The following is an 18,430-nucleotide window of genomic DNA, read 5'->3' as shown; positions in this document are numbered from 1 at the left end:
AACATTTGTTGATGACAACTAAAAGACCCTACATGTATGTGTAAGTATTACAATTTAAATAACCTTTGGTAACCTTTTAATTGTTGTATTCTGAAACAAATAGAGCTAAGAGTATAGCCTCTAATGTTTAGAATTATACATTCGCACTAAGACACCATAGCTAAAAAAATAGCCTCTAATGCTTACGATTATTTATTTATATATTCTAAAACAAATAGAGCTAAGAGTATAGCCTCTAATGTTTAGAATTATACATTCGCACTAAGACACTATAGCTAAAAAGATAGTCTCTAGTGCTTAGCATTATTTATTTATAGTAAAACAATAGAGCTAAAGAACAACTTCTATTGCTTAGAATTATAGATGATTTAAATCTATCCATTTGTTTTATTTTTAATGTTTTAACATTAAAATTAATCTATCTTATTAAAAAATCAAAGGATTTTTTAAGTTGACAACTCAACCTTTCTATGTCGGGGGTAACGTGACATTTGGTGAAGGGAATTGTGCCTAGAACACACAAATCTAGGCTTTTTATACTATGTCAGAATCGACCGATGCTGTTTCAATCAATACATATCCATCGATATTTTTTCGATCAATACCATATTGATCGATAGTAATTTGATTGATATGTAAGCAATAAAATGTTATTTTGAATAAAGCTGACGTGGCAAAAAATAATACGAAAGAATAAATCTTTGAAACATATTAATCGACCATTATTCATAAATAAAATGAATGTTGAATAATGAATCATGCAACCCTGAGTCCAACAGAAAGAACACTGTACGTAAAGCATGAGGGTGATGTACTTCTCAGTGTGGTTCTTTATGTAGATGATTTGCTGATCACTGGATCATATGAGAGACATATTGCTAAATTTAAGGCTAATTTGAATTTTCAAGATGAAAGATTTGGGACTGTTGCATCATTACTTGGGTATACAGTTTAAGCAGTGGGATGGTGGTATTGCCTTGTGTCAAAAAAAGTTACATAGAGACGTTGCTATGTAAGTTTGGACTTGAGGATTGCAAACCTATTGCCACTCCCCTAGAAATAGGTTTGAAATTGATTCTTCATGATGTTGGTGATCCTGTAGTTTTCACTCTAAGTTACAGAACTGCTGTTGGATGCATCATTTTTTGTATGCAACACGAGGCCAGATATTCAATTTGTAGTCTCATAGGTCAGCAGATTTATGCATAGCCCAGGGTCTAAGTTGAGGCAGGCTGTTAAGAGGATTTTCCACTACTTGAGTGGCACTTTATATCTTGGCTTGTTTTATCACAAGGGGGGTCATTGCCGCCAGATTTACATGATTTTTCGGACTCAGATTTGGCTAGTTGTTTGACACACGAGTGTCCATAAGTGGTTTTTGTTTCATGCTTGGTAGATCATGCATATCATGGTTGAGCAAGAAGCAACCTATTGTGGCCACTTCCAGTTGTGAGACTGAGTACAGGGTAGTCTTCACAGCTATGATTGAGTGTGTATGGCTCAGACACCTTACTGATTTTGGTGTTGGACAAGACACTGCCAACACTATCTACACTGACAGTTAGAGCACATTGGTAGTTGCAAGGAACCCATTTTTTCATGCTCGCACAAAGCACATTGAGGTGCATTACCACTATGTCACAGGGAGAGGCTCTTAGTCGGAGAGATCAGCTTGGCTTATGTGCCAACACAGGACAACCTTGCAGATATTTTCACAAAGGAATTGTCTCGTGAGAAGTTCAAAGCTTTGGGCTTACTCCTGTTTGTAGACTGATCATGTCCTCAGGGCATGACACTTCCCTTTACTCTATGTTCTAGCTCTCGTTCTCTGCATCACTCGCGGGGGGATTGTTACCATATACATGTGGTGGTAGTGATGTGTGTGAACACACTTAGGCCTCTTGGGGCATAAGTTTCCCTCTTTAGGAGATTTCCCCCCGTGCATTGTATATACACCCATCATTCTAGGGCTATCTATCTTATTCATTGCACACTAAGTAATACACTCTTGGTTGTGTGCTTTGAGCTTCCTTCGTCTTCTCCAAGCTGTGTGTATTTTCTTGCAACCCTAATTCCAACATTGGCATCAAAGACTAGGAGGAGTCATGTCTTTGTATTGGTCTCAAGTGGGAGGGATGTCAGGAATTGCGGTGTATCCATCTCGAGATGGTGAAGCCGTCGGTGATCTCTAGCATGGCCCTCACAAGTGGTATCAGAGTGTAGTTTCTATCCTTGGCTAGCGAGAGATTTTAGTAGAGCTTCTGTAGGAAGAGAGTGAGGTTCGGAAAAAAAATGGAATGGAGCTCTCAAGAAGGAGAAGTTCTCAAAAAATATGCAGGATCAAACAAAAAGAGAAAATGGCAAGGAACTCTTGAGAAGAAGGAGTTCTTGGAATTGTGCAAGAGGAAATAGAAGTAGAAACTCTAGAAGAGAATAGGAAACCAGGCTAGAACATTTTTTCCACCGCATCTTTTCTGCAAAAGGGATTGTTTCTTTTCAAAATGAAAATGGTGAACAAGTTTAGTGCAAGGTAAAGAACAAACCATTGAGCTTTTGTAGAATTTTTTTGTAACAAAACTAGAGTTAATAAGACCGTTCTGGAAATTAATATTTTAAGGAACAAAGAAACACAAAAAAGAGACTTAGCAAGGTAAGTTCAAATCTAATTTCCTCACTAAGAGATTGTGACTTCAGACTTGGCCCATGGGTAAGGAGTTGAGAGCATCATTGTCTAGTAGATCCACTATTTTTGTAGACAAGGAAACATTTTCAACTCAAAGGGCATTCTAGTTCTCATTCAATTTTGTACGCAAGATGGAATTATATATATATAATGCAATCAAGGGAAATGTAACATTTGCATACAATTAAATGGAGCAAGATACAAATACAAGACATCAAAATGGACAAAGCTCCTCTAAGAGTAGTTAGGGTTAATCAATTGGTCAAGAGACTCAAGAAAGGTCTTTTCAAGTATGTCATAAATTAAATAAGACCAAGAAGGAATCACTCAGATCAAAATCTAAAAGATATTAAGATATATTTCCGAAAAGAAATGACAAAAACTCCTTTTGTCGAAAACTCCTCCTATCAAATTTTCCATAATCAAGGTTCCCTCTTAATTTTTTCGTAAATAAAAAATTACTAGCCACTAATTATGATGCTATTTCAAGTTCTTTAAAGCACCAAGCTAATATAGCCTAGACAGAGTAGAAAGCACTCTCTTTATCCATAGATTCCTAGAGATCATAATTATCTAAATAGTATGCATGATGAATGGTTACTAATATCTACCCCTCCTAAACTCCCGCAAAAATTTCTTCTCGACTTTCAAGTTACTCATTTTCTTTTACCTCAAATTGATAGAGAAAAAATGCCATAAATCAAAGGCAATTAAATATTGGAAATTTTGAAACTAACCTTATTTTTCAAAGCAGGCATTAGAATTTCTTCAAACTAAAATGCTCTCATGAAAGGCTCACAATGTTTTCTTTCATTATGCATTCAAGTTAAATGAAGAAATAGACTCTTTTTTCCCACTCTATAAAGTATATACATGTAAGATTTTTAGTGATGTATTTAAGTTAACATCTAATTCTCTCAAAAGGAAGTTGAGATTTGAAGGATAAATTTATCAAAGTAGTTTTTTTTGAAAGAGGATTTTCCTTCCAAGTAAGGTTATCCCCCTCTTGTCCATTGGAAAATCCAATCCTCTACTAGCTACCTAATTAATCCTTTCTAAGGTATCAAATGTATACCTAAATCCCATCTTAAAGAAGAATTTGTTATTCATTTATAATCCATTGCATAAGCATTTTTCACTACATCACAATGTCCACTCTTAGGAATTTTGCATTTTACTTTTATACTACCATTCATTACATGGTTCTATTCTTGCATAATCAATCATCTACTCTTGTACAATCTAGCAAAGAAAGTTTTATGATTATTTACCTTAAATTTAAGTATTGTAGGAGGGAATGTTTTTTTTTCCGAGAGAGTAGGAATTTGAAAGTACAAATGTATTAAAAATTGAAACACCACTTCTTTCAAAGAAAACATGGGTGCGACTATGGATGGGAGTTTCACATTTGCACTCGTGTGATGTGACGACTGCCAGTTTCTGTCCCGCATCAGTCACTATGTCCTACACCTTGCAGCAGCTCTGCACCTCTCAATGGATCTGTACCTCTCTCGCAGACCACCTTTTTCAAGACTTTTTGAGCAAAGGCTTTGCACCTCTCTCACGGACAACACAATCTTCATTATGATGTGCAGCTAGCAAGGTCTCCGGCTGTGCACCATCGTGACTATGTGGATGCATGCAAGGAAATTTGCTACCAATTAGGCCTTACCAGACAAGGGGAAGAATCCTAGGACCATGGATGCAAGGTCCCCCCTCACAAGTACAAAATCTCCTTGGAGCACAACACCCCAAACACAAGAGCAAGCAAGGGGGACTTCTCTGTGGAGAAATCAGCTAAGTCTGGAGTGCTTTTTTTCGAGGATGAGACTTGATCATGTACAAAGTCTAGAGGTTGGTGTTCATCCTTTGCATGTGTACATGGTTGTTTTGTGCCACTAGTTTTGTTTTTCTTTCATGAAAGGTAGCAATTGTCATTCAAAGATTTTGAGGTTTTGAGCCCAATCTTTTTTTTTCTTAAGTTGCATGCATACAAGTGTGTCTATGGTATCTTGAGAGCTCTTTTTTTTTTTTTGCATTGCATGAATGTAAGTATATGTGCTATGAGCTAAACAAAAATTTAAAGCTCATTAGGGTAGTGAAGGTTAACATATAAACTAAGGTACTTTACAACTTTACATTACCAAATTTGGTACTTTACAGTTTTGGTACTGCACAATTTTAACTTTTTGCATTGGCAAGGTCGTCCATGTTCTAAGAGTAGTTTAGAATCTCTGTGTTGAGTTTTGCATTAAGGAAACATGTTTCCACATTGTAGGAAAAAACATAATGGAGGAATACCCTCTTCTGACCAAGTTTTGCTATATAGCCAAAGAGCTGCATAAGGAGTATGATCTGAGCATGGAGGGTGTGCTTCCAAAGGATCTTACAGAAGAAGACCTCCCTGATGACCAATGGTGGATGAATATTTTCAAGAAAAACTACTAGAAGAATGCAAAGGTTTACTTGAATCATGTGCATCCAAGATTGGTTGAAGATTGCAGGCTCTTGTTCCATATGGTATACCAAGCCCCTCCATCTTGTGGGGAGATCACTGCAAAGTTTGCATGCTTCTTTGCTTTTGAAAATTTCCATGCGGCAACAAAGGACCATGCAAGCCATAAGGTTTCATGGACAAGGTTTGGAGAGAATGTACTCTGTGCCAGCTGCTCAGGAGGGTTGGAGCGGAAGGTCAAAACTTGGGAAGGGAAAATGGTGCCTCCCACGCAGGACACTCGTCATCTATTAAGAAACCTCGTCTCACGTAAAGTGGTAGTTATCTCTGTAAAGAAGTAGACCCCCCACAACATCACATAGAGAAACTTGACTATGTTACAGACCTAGAAAGTATTGTTGAGAGAGTGCCTCACACATGTGTAACTACATCCGATAAGTTGAAAGAGTTGAAATCATCTCTACAACAGAACAAGGAAACTTTGTTGAGAGCGGAGGGTTCCAATGCTATTTCAAAGTGGATAAAAGATGACATAGAGTACTATAAATTGCAACTTGTAAAACTAAAGCAGGAAAACCCTTGCAATGATGAGGAAATCAAAGAGGTGGAGGCTGATTTGGGAGCCAGTCTCGACGCATGCTTCAACGAATTGGAAACAACATTAAGGACATGAAGAAGCTTGAGAAGGAATTTAATCTGCAAAAAATAATTCTTGACATCCATGACTTGAGAAAATGGTTTTGGTATTTTTGGCAGCTTTCTAATAACTTATATTCGCTACTGCCTTAGTAGTTCTAATACATTTGGTGGTTTATGGCAGTTTCTGGTACTTGAGTTAAATTTTTCAAGATTGGTAGATTCTAGAAATTCTAGCAGTTTTGAAATCCTTTGGTAGTTTGTCGTACTCGTGAAAGCTCTTCGTATTTTTTTGTATCTGTAAATCCTGCTTTGGTAGTTTTGTGAGTGTCTGATCCTCTTGATTTTGTATGGTAGTTGCATATTTTAGGTAGATTGGTAGCTTTAGGTAGATTTTTTGAATTTTGTCTATGCTATTTTGGTAATTTCTATTCATACTGGTATCTTTTGGGTCTTTCTTGCTCTAGTTTCTTGTTTTGGTATCTTCTATCATGTTGTTATCAGATTTGGTAGTCTGGTAATTTTGATATTTTGAGAGTTTTGGTAGTTTTAAATGTGATGCTAGTACCACTAACCTCTTTTGTAGTTTTTGGTTACGCTTTGGTAGTTTATGGCGTGGATCTAACAAGGTTGTTTTGGTAGTTTTGGTTATGTTTGATTAGTTTATTTTTGTCTTGGGTGTATTTATAATGCTTATGCTACTAATTGGTAGCTCATGATTTTGAATTGGTTCAATTTTTACTAGTTCATGGTTGTCTTTTGTCATTCATGACTTGGTAGTTTTGGTAGTTTTGTGATAGATGCCTTGACGACTACCTGCTAGATTTTGGTACTAACTAAAAGCTTTTGGTAGTATTCCGTTTCCCCCTTTGGTGGTTTATGGTTGCTTTCTATCAATGGTGTTTTGGTGGTATTGGTAGTTTTACGTAGTTATGGTAGCTTTTTGACAACGTTGTTTTGGTGGCTGTTAGGGTTTTGTTTTGCCTGCTTATGTTTCAACTACTAGTTGGTAGCTCATGGTTCTGATTTGGTTCTATTTTTGATAGTTCATGGTTGTCTTCTGTCTCTGATGACTTGGTAGTTTTAGTTGAGGACTACTTTTGGTACTAACTGGGAGCTTTTGGTACTAATTGGGTAGCTTTTGGTACTAATTTGGTTCCCCCTTTGGTGATTTTTGGAAACATGCTAAGTATGATATGCTTGGGGCAACATGGAAGGAAGTGGAAGGCCACAAGCTCTTTGTGAAGCACATAATTACTGATGTTGGGCTTGGGAAGAGATTCATGTTATATCCTAGGCCCCTGGTTGTTGACTCGATCGGTATGATCCACGTGTTTGGTGTGTGTGTTTCATGTGGTGAGCTGTTAGAGTCCACAAGAGTTGTTGGAACCTTTATGCTTGAGTGCGGACATCAGTATCACCCCCTTTGCTTCAATGCTTTGCTACAAAGTAGGGATCATTGTGCCAAACATGGTTGTACTATGGTGATCCCCGAGGTGGCAAAGTCCTAGGTCACTGGGCATCATGTTGTGAAGAGTAAGTATGTGTGTGTTTTGCAAATCATATGCTTGCTTACACTGAATGTGAGGTTGTTTGTAAGTACATGATGTCTTTTGCTATTTTTGCAGAGGAGGAGAATGCTGTAGTGACTAGGCATAGTGGAAGAAATGGAAAGGTGGTCAAGGATGGACAAGGCTCCACAAAGTCTACTGCAAGTTGTATATGGGAGGAGGATGAGGCTACTAAAGAAACAATTCAAGTGGATTAATCATGCAGACATTGTTACCTTTGACATGAGAGATAGAATAGAACTTTGTGCCTACATCATCTCCCTTGTCAATCATTTGTGACTCATCTTCATACCTTGCCCTTGATAGAATATCTGCCACTATTTGTCTTTACCTGCAGTGTGCTTAAACTCGGGATTTAAGGACTTAATGTAGGCAATCCACCACAACATAGCAATGTCTGGCATTGATCAACTTGTAATCATCCCGAGAAGTGGTAGACAATCTCTTTCTACAACCAAACATGCACCAATTAGGTACTCTTCCCCATTTTTCAAGGCTGTAACCATACCCCGTAACTCTCTCTTATTTGTGGATAGTTTCTTTGGCTAGCACTTAGTACCTTTGCTCCAAATCCCACCACATACCTATGTCCTTCTTTTTCATCTTGCCTTATTGCCCATCCAATTCTTGCAGGACTAGTGTCTACTTGCACAATTACTGGTCTTTGACACTCATAGTCTACCTTTCTCAAAGTTGGTGCCAATTGGAGCAAGTCCTTTAGCTTTTTCATGGATTTTACATGTGCTTCTGCCCTTTTAAACTTTTGATTTTTCTAAGCATTTGATAAAGAGGATCAGCTACATGTGCATAACGTGGAATTCAAATAACATAAAAGACAAATGCTCCCAGAAACCTTCTAACCTTAGTGATGCTAGTGCATGTTTCTTTCATTATTTGGATGGCATCTACCTTTGTTGGACAAGGTTTCCTACCATCTGGCCCGCACATGTGTCCCACAATGAGCACTTCATTAACACCAAACATAGACTTTTCCCCTGACAAAGTAAGATTCACTTCTTCCAACCTAGAAATTTTTTTGTCACAATCATTTATGTGATTTACCACAAACTTGCGACATCCCCTGATATCCAAAGCTTCATCTTTCTCACTTTCTTCACATCCTTTGATAGGCAAATCATCAATGAAAGGCATTGCGATTTGAGGAATAAAGTCACATAATACCTTATTCATCCCATTCATCATATGTGCAATCGGGTTGGTTGCTCCCCGTGGCAAGGTACACATCCTTACCAAACCCAAAGGTGTCCTCATGGTTGTTGAGTCCCTGCTTTCAATCACAAGCTGAAATTGATCACACCCTGAGTAGAAATCCTCCATTAAGTAGATTTTCCTCCTTGAAAATGCCTTTGTAAACTCATCAACCATCGGACTTGTACCTACATTTTTAATTGTCACTTTGTTCACTAGTTGCATATCTTGAATGAAGCATAGAGCACCATTCTTCTTTGGAACTATGAACCACCTGTTTGAGTATGGAGCACAAGAAGGCTCCAAAGTCCCCATTTTGATTTTTTCATTTAATAGCTCTACTAACTTGGGCAAATGAGCCTTTGGAACCAGAATAGCCACAAATTCGAAGGCACATGAGGTATTGTAAAAATTACCATAGGAGCTACAATAGAAGGATCAATACATCCTATCTCATGTGGCTCAAATGCAAAAGCCTTACCATGCTTTGAAAGCATTTATTTAAATCACTTTGTCTCCTCCTATGTTAGAAACTCCTCGCAACCAATATGCAACTCTTGAAAAGACTCGTTTGTGAAGGTGTGCCTAATCTTTTCAGGATTCCTCAAACTTGGTTGCAAAGAAGCCTACTCAATCTTTTCCCTGTTGTTGGGTGGCAAGGGTGAAGCTAATGGTTTCACCTTCTTTGCTACACTCTTGTATTTAGTTTCACATGGACTTCTTGGCCAACTGTTGGTTTTCTTTAAAGGCTTCTATGACCTGATACATTGCCATAGAGCATACTTCCACAACTTTAGTTTCAAGACGCAAAATAGACTCCATTATAGCATCAAGCTCACCCATAGTATCTGCAAAATAAACTTGCTCACACAAACTCAAAACATTTCACTCTCTTTCATGCCTATTTGTACATTATGTACATATTTCCTCTCACATCTCTTCAAATCTTCAAGTTTTGTAAAACTAATCCATTCCTTGTTGCCAAGGAGCCCGTTCAGAAAGTTTCACCTATTTTTTGATCAAGCAAGACCCTTTTTCTTTCTGTACCACTATAATCCTGCTTTACAATGGTACTTGGCCAAAACCCAACATTTTCCTATGATCATGAAACTCTTTGCTCACCTTTAGAAGAGGATGATCTCTGAGGTTGTCACGATTTCTTTCATGGTTTACACAAACTGTGAGAAATTGAACAACACGTTTACCATCTTTGTTTTGTATCCTGGCATAAGCTGAACCATCATCCATTACCTTTGTCTCCATTCAAACTCCCACAATGTAGGGCCGTCCAAGGTTAAGATGATATGTAATGAGTGTTGTGTATAAAAAAGGTTTGTTCAACCTTTACATCACTTGTTGTCATCTTTACACTTGGACATGCTGCATACAATTCACCTGACAAATTGTTTGCCACTCTGACCATCCAACCATGTTCTGTGTCCATTGGCCATTTACATTTGTTGAGAAGACTTTTTGACATTATATTTATTTGATAACCATGGTCAATTAAGGCAAGAAATGGTTCTTCAAGATCACCTACCTTGATCAATGTCTCTGAAGTAGCTCGTGCCCAATGGATTCTAAATAGTGGCTCCTAGGAATACTTTGAGATTCTTCCCCATCAGCAGCAAATTTCACTTGCCTTACATTCCAAGAAAACTGGTAGCATCCCACCATAGATTCATCACCTTCTTTAGCACACACCTGTACTCCTTGTGTCTTCACAGTATCGTCTTCATCTTGTGGGCGAATAGACTCTCCAAGTGTTTGCTTCTTTCTCTTGATGATGCCGATAATTTCTTCATGGAATTCATGCTGGCTATTCCAAGCACCTCACCCAAATTAAACTCAACCCTGCTATTCAAAATCCTCTCCTCTAGAACTTTCTTCAAGTCTGTAGCAAGCTCAATGTCAGATTGTAGTTTGTAAGCTGGTTCTTTTGGCTTACCTTCTGTTGGCTGCTTTTTCTTTCCTGTTGTAGATTCCTCCATGGTCACTTCTGGTGAAGGTGCCTCCTGTGTTGGTGGTGCTTGCAAAGGTGTTTCATCATTCCTCCCTCCACTTCTTGTAGCTCTTTTTGAAGGCCCTTCATCACCATTTTCACACCTATGCTTGTCGTCTACAATGGCTTCATGGATTTGGAAGTTTGTAATGTAGGCATAAACAGACATTGAATCCACTAGATCACTCCACCCTGTTTCTAGTCATATGCAATCACCTATTTCATGTAGAATCTCTTTTGTAAGCTTTCCATTTTTAGCTAATTCCATGACATTTGGCCAAAGTCGACCATAATGATCACTCACCTCTTCATCACTAAGATGCTCAATTTTTACTCCATAAGAAGCTGCCTCAACTAAAGAGGTGGCATAGTTAGTTGCCATATCTTCAACTAAGGTTTGCATTCCCCCCTTCCCAAAGTTAGTTCTCAAGGGTAGACCTGTCTCTGTTAAGTGGATTTTACCATCCTTAAAAAAGAAAATATTTTTTGTCAAATCATCACTAAAACTATCACATTACCTTCTTACATGATATGTACTTTCATACCAAATACATCTATTAACAAAACCTTCTTTGGGCTGTTGTATTTTCCTAGGAAGTGGCCCTGATGGTTGGTCTTTTTCTTCAAGATTTACAAGCTTCACATTCAAGTCACGCATTCCCTTCACAAGCTCATCTAGCATGGACTCATTAAACTTAGGAGCTATAAAAGTAGGCTTTGCAATTTTGTCAAAAGTTAAGGTGGAAGAAATTGTAGTGTTTACCACCATCTTGTCCCTTCTTCTTTGTTGTTTGGCAAGGAGTGAGACAACACCTTCAACTTCATTCCAATCGTTCTTTAGTCCTTGCTCAACATTTGTATCTTCAAGAAGACGCTCCAAATTTTCTTGAAACTCTTTACTTGCAGCTTATAAGAAAATATCTGTCTTCTCTGCATCTAGTGTGGCACTTTTTATCCTGGCGAGTTGTGCATAGTGCCGCTCAAATTTCCTAAGTAGCTCTATTATTGATAGTCCTTGATTTGGCTTGACAACCCATTCTAAGAATGTCCTTTTGGTCACTCTCTCAGAGTCCTCCCTCCTTTAAAGTTACTTTGAGTTCTTCCCAGTTTCTCCCATGCCCCTCTTTAATTTCCCTAACATGTTCCCTAATTCTGAAGAAACAACTAGCTCAAAGATTTGAATCATCTCACCCTCTAACACGCGATGCACCTCCATCTCCTTCACATACTCCTGTAAGTACTTGGTTACATCTTTGCCATTGAACTGACCCATTCTATTGACGATTGTTTGTATGGCTTTGGTCGATGATCTCCCTTCTTTCAATGGCATGTTGCTGTTGCATGACCATTGCAAATGCTTGAAACATTTGCATTGTTGCTGGGTCAAAATGCATACCCTGTTGCTCAACATGATCACCCATGGTTACCCAAAAACTCTCACCCTGACAGATTTGCGTTGAGTTCACCATAAATATGTCGATAAATTTGCGGTCTTGCCAAGAAAGCACCAGCCTTGTGACTGTGAGAGTTTGTGAAAGAACTCCAAAAACTATATGAAGGAGTTATACCATAGATGCCATTAAGTCTAGGGTTTGGAAGGAAGAGAAATCAAAGAAGCCCCACTCTTTCTCTCTTGCGCTCACATACACAAAGAAAGGACACAAAAGAGAATATCAAAACAACACAAAGATGAAAACATCAAGGCTATTGTCATATTGTATTATGAGTAGTATGAAAGGGTTAATAGATGAGTTAATGTCGTTCAATCTTTGCCAACCAAACAGGCTACGAATTGTTCTTTAAAATTGTAATTTTGTGCTTACCATAATATATATGTTTTGTCTAGTGATTGGGATTAATTGTGTGTACAAATCCTCTTGGTTCATAACAGGATAACTACACTTATGTCAAAAGAAAAGGTATAGTCTATAAGGGGTAGTATAATGGGATCCGATGAAATAAGTATGTCATTGAGCTTTTCTAAGCCAAAGAGAAATACTATACATTATTGAAAATGTATTTTACGGCTAATCCATATGTTAATTGCAATAGATTGCATAGAATGGGAACGATAGAAATTCACATCATGTGGATGATTCATCTAGGATAACTCTAGTATGTGCAAAATGTAAATATGAGAGAAGTAAAGAGAAGAGAAGTTTTCCTCCCAAGCCCTATTCTTGCCCGTAGGAAATAAGAATACTACGGAGAGAAATGTATCTGTAGCGAGGAGAACCTAGAATTTGTAGGGAGAATGACTTTCTAAGAATGAGAAAAATAGATATGGTTAGGGAGATGAAATTAGATATATAAGTTGGATTAGAGATGAAATAGAAAACTCCCTCATGAATTTATCTCATGAATGGTTTACAAAGAAGAAGGGGTCCCCTTTTATAGGTGAAGGGAACCCCCATGGGTTACACAAGAAAGAGAAGAACCAGTGTGAATAGGAACTAGCAAATTTTGAAATGAGCTGTCTCTGCATGATGTGGGCAGACTAGGGACCACCATTTTGATCATATATCCTCAAGTGTGGCTTCAAATAAAGAAATAAAAATAGGGGTAAAAAATTCAGCTCATTAGCTACAACTCCAGTTTTGTATACTTTTTTCAATTCAGATTGGAACTTTGTGTAAAAAATCTATCAAAATAGGATACACTTCTGGCAACAAAAGTCTTCTTGTGGGTCCAATGGACACCTCATGCAATATGAAATCATGACATTGCTCCTTGAAATTTTTTTGTAATCATGCTTGTAATAATGCATTAAAATAGGTGTATCTTTAAAAATCATGCAAGCTAGTGTCCCACTAGGATATGATTCCTTCCTATTAGCTATTAAAAAGAAATATATAGAATATATATATATTGAAAGCTACCCTAGATATATGATCTAGATAATGTGTGAGATAATAATGAGATAGTAGAAAGAAATAACCAATGATTTTTGCCCCAAGTTAAAGAGATGGAGCGATTGACACTTTTTCCATTGTACTTTTGGACGGTAAAGTAAGCATATATATGTTACCCTTGAGATAAATAATAGGATGAGATAGAAATACTATTATTATACTTACATATGCATATATACATTATAGGAAATATAATTATGTATTTAAAAAGTTGCAAGATAGATCTTGTAGCATTCGTTCCCACTATGTACGTGTCACAACACAACAACAATTCAGTAGGAGGTTCATTGAAACCAAAAGTACATCTTGATTTTCTACATTCTTGTCTATTTGCAACCATCTTGTGTTACTGTCTCCTATGCAACATAGTATGTAGACTCCATTTAGAACGCACATGAGCATGTTAAACGTGTTATCACAACAAATATGTACCCAAAGGAGTACCTCTTTTCACTTTTCATGAAAGTAACTGGCTGACTTAACTTATCAACAAAATATAAGTCCTTGACTTGTACTCAATTTTTATTAGTAAACAACCTCACCATAACTAGTGTTCAAGGTTAAGAACATGAAGTATACATGAAGAGACTAAACCTAGTCGCAAACATGCTTTTAACTTATGGTAAGCAAACTCCAACTAGAGCAATAAATGCTTACTAATTGGATTGTTTAGTGCTAACGTATGCAATGTGCATATCCTTTAGCACAAGATTACACTTTGTAATTTTCCTATCCCCTTGGATAACGGAAAATACTAAGGTGTTTTTTCCCATGATTTACAGACAGTCTTCCCATATGACTGGTAAACAAGGATCACATGTCATAAAATATTGCTGAGGAATCAACATGACATTCATAACCATCTTCGTTAACTCGAAAGATCCACAAGCATCCAAACCGAGCCAATAATGATGGCAAATGTGATGTTCTTAGCACACATTAAAGAGGAATGTAAATAGTTCTGAAAAGAAACTAAATACTTTCTGCGGCAATCATTTGCAAGCCTTGTTGAAATGTTTGAACCATAATAGAAGGTGAAACATTAATCACTTCTAGGTACAAACAAGGAAATCTTTTCATTAAAAATTCATATCCTTGCTATATGCATAAACAACCATCAGTTACTGTTGTTTAGTAGCACTTGTACATTTAACAAGTCATTTTGAGTATCCGACATTTTTTGCCACACTGAAATTGTTCCTAATACAATGTGTTGAAAAAAGTCTTATAAACAGATTTGACCAGCACCGAGGGACTTTGTCACGACACATAATTGGAATAGCAGGCACCAATGTCAGTGCCAGAGACTCATATTCTCCACATGTGGAATATGTCTCAAGTAAGAATGTCTAAAAAAAGATCATCCTTCAAGTACAAGATGTACTTGGGTATGGAGGTAACTGTAAACACGCATGCAACATGCTTGAGAGAGACCCTCATTATCCGTTCTCCACATTGGCTAAACTGAACTCCTTGAGTTCCTAGACCATGTTGTATCCCATGTGACAAAATGTGCCAAATCAAACCCTACAAGTGGGTCGATAACTACAAAATGCAATTGTTTTTTGTGGACACTACAACCCAAATTTCGTGGCTCTTACGTGACCTTGTCATCTTGTTGAAGAGAAAAAATGGATGAAAACATAGAATTTTATTCATCCAACTTAAAAAAGTAAAAAAAAGCATATGAAAAAATGGAAATAAACCAAATCATATGCGTACCTGGAGGTTGAACAGAGTGTTCACTTACCTGTAGTCAAAGGCATATGCCCAAATTTCTTGCCTACAAAGGCCAAGGAGCTCTAACTAAAAATTAGTGATGTGCAAGTAGTATTGCATATGTAACCTTGGGTGTTGCCTTTGCAATCCAAACCCCTCGATTAAAATCGACATTATCAAACTGTGTGGGTCGACTTTGTAGGAAAACTACCCAACTAGCAGCCATCAGTATCTTAATTCACTTTGGAAGTTGAACACTACCCTTGGCAGCTTATGGACTTCTTTTCTTGAAAGTGCAAGTGCGATGGTTTTAAGAATCGACCAAAAATACTTCTAAGTGATTTATTAATCACAAGTTGGGTCTTTTCCCAAAATTGTACTCATATAAACACCCTTAGTGCTAAAATAGAAGATCCACTGAAGTTGGAACGTATTCACAACTAGTCTTTTTTGGACCCAAACAAAACTCCATAATCTTGGGTTCTTATGAATAGCCGTGCTGTCTAAAATGCTGGCTTCACCTATACACCTTGGTAGAGATAAGCTCTTACAAGTTTAAGATGTTCAAAAACTCAACTTGATCTTCACACTTAAAGTGTGTAGCACTAAAATAATGCCCCAAAAACTGCTAATGGCAAGACTCTTGCTTGTCCATTAGAATTGATGGGTACTCAACGAAATAGAATTGTTCAATCTTGAATTACTGATGGATTACAAAGAGATGGCGCTTAGCCATTCCAAAAGAGGTGGCAATAGATGGCGGTTAGCCCTTCTTATTGGCTCTTAGCCCTTCCTATTATGGTATGGACATAAAAAGATGTGAATAAAAGCATGCCTAGTTTCACCTTTCACGCAAAGAATTTGGAACGAGAAAATGTTGGGCTTTGGAAAAATCCTTATTTGAATGTTTTGTCCTTGCATATGATTCAGTGCAAATCATGTCTATGCTTATCCTATAAGTGTACAACAGTGTACTTGTACCACGCACTCGTAGAGAGAGGTACCGTAAGTCACATCTTGACCAACTTACCATGTATGTGATTGGGACTGTATCAGGGTGCATATGTATGGCACTTTGCCTGTGAATAAACATAAACACAAAATGTTTTAAAATAGCAATAACTGACCTCGTCCTTGACAGAGTAGCTAGTGTGATAGTGGAACATTTACAATGATGGGTGTTGTAAGTCCATCGTACTAGTATGTCATGCATACATATCAAAAAATGGAATTATAAGCCCTTGGCTTAATGACACTCTCGACCATGTGAGCTGCTATTATACGTACCGTGCATAATTACACTAGCATGGATACATCAGAATGCAGTGTTGCATAAAGTATGAGCTTATATCTAGGCAGTGCGAAAGATGTGTGCCATTATCGTTGATCTAAAGGCAATCGATAATACCTTTGCACGTAAGAGAAGCCGTACTTCACATGAAGTCGTGCAAAGCACTTTGTTTTGTATAGCGGCTTCTTAGGGAGTGTGCCCTAGCACTATGCTTCGCATAATAGAGAAATATTTTCCAAAATGAAAAGTAAAACATATACAAAACAAACATAACTTGACATTTACTAACCTTGCCGCCCACTTGTGGCTAGGTTTTTGGTAATTCGCTCGAATGTGGCTCAGAGCCATGTGTATTTCTTGAGTGAGATAGCGTATGAACCGCTATGCCAAATGTCAAAAGGAAAGCATTGCTCCACATAATTACTCATGCACTATATGGTGCTCATAGCAAACACATACTCTTGCCAATTTACAATGGCACAACAAGAGAAAGTTGACCTTCTTGAGCATTCAAAAAGAATTGACCTTGTCGAGTTGGACAATGTGTCATATCTACTTGACTTGATTACATAGACGAAGCCGTTGTCGGGGGATATGTGTTCGCTAGTGAGCCGGGCAGAAGCCGGGCCTCTGGCTGTGGGAGGTGTGAAAGAGAGAGAACAAGAGACAAAGACAGCTGTGCCAATCACTGCAACCTTCAATTAATCAATTTAAGCTCTGAGTACATTCTGTTGGCAATAGCCAGTTGGGCTGTTAACAACACCGACACTTAGGTTCACTGAAATCAAGGAGTTTAGTCTCCCGTTACAATTACCCGGGCCGTTAACGGCTCCGCGATGCATAAAAAAGAATTAACTAATCTAAGGTGCCGGTGACAAACAAAATCCTATTGTGCCGGTTCCATTTGTTTGATTTGTCTTCAACTATCTTTGAATTCTTTCTTGCCTTTTCTTTAGCTCAAGACCGAGGGATTCTCTTGCCTAAGCTCAGAAGAGAAAGAGAGAGAGATTTCCCTCCTTGACCTCGACTCGAGTTTCATGCCGTTGATTGCTCTAGACTTCTGGGTTTCCCTTCATGCTCGGCTTGCTCCGAGCTCTCAAAGCTTGCCCTGCTTGTTATGCCGAATCTTGGTTTCAAGCTTGCCTTTCTTCTCCTACGACTGCTTGCGAGCCTTGGTTGCTCTCTCCTTTGGCCCTTGTTGCCTTCCGAAGCTTCAAGAACTAGCTCGAGAGAGAGATTCGTTCCTTGCTTAGCAAAGGCCAAGAGCGAAAGAGGAAGAGAGAGCTTTCCTTTGTCTTGCCGAGGACGAGAGAGGAAGAGAGAGATTTGATTCCTTCCTCTTGTCGATCTCCCTTCCAAAACCCTTATGCTCCCCCCCTCTCCTCCCATTTACTTGCCAAAATCCACCCCATGCAAAAAAAAAAAGCATGGCTATTAATAGCTCCTCTCTCCCTTAGCAACGACGGTGCCGTCGTTGCTAGGGAGGCCAAAAAAATCGCCTCTATAACGTGGCAGGCCCGAATCACGACCAGCTCAGAAAATGTTGCAACCGGCTCCAAACAGGAGCACCTTGCCGTCCCCATCATTCTTCGCTTCACAAGCGCGCTCATCCCAGGCCTCCACAGCCCTTGCGAGCTCGCCTTTGCTTTTCTCTGCGCCCTGGCCGCTGCCTGTCCACGCCATGGCTTTCTTTCCTTTGCTTTTCACACAGCCCTTTTTTGTTTCTTCAAATGGGCGGCCATCTTATGAGGTCATGGGCACGCACCCACTTTTGGACGGCCTTTATGGCTTAAGTGGGCGGCCATGCTAATGTATTGGTTTATGGGCGGCCAAGGTAATTTGGCTTATGGGCGGACAAAGCTTCATTGTCGGCGTCCAATGCCCAATTCTTTGGTTGCCTTTGGGCAGCCTTCTCAAGTTTTTGGGTGGCCTTTGAAGCCGGGCAACCTTCT

Source organism: Adiantum capillus-veneris, chromosome 20 (assembly GCF_014529385.1).
Source record: "Adiantum capillus-veneris isolate H3 chromosome 20, ASM1452938v2, whole genome shotgun sequence".
Classification (NCBI taxonomy): domain Eukaryota; kingdom Viridiplantae; phylum Streptophyta; class Polypodiopsida; order Polypodiales; family Pteridaceae; genus Adiantum; species Adiantum capillus-veneris.
This window is presented reverse-complemented; position numbering follows the sequence as displayed.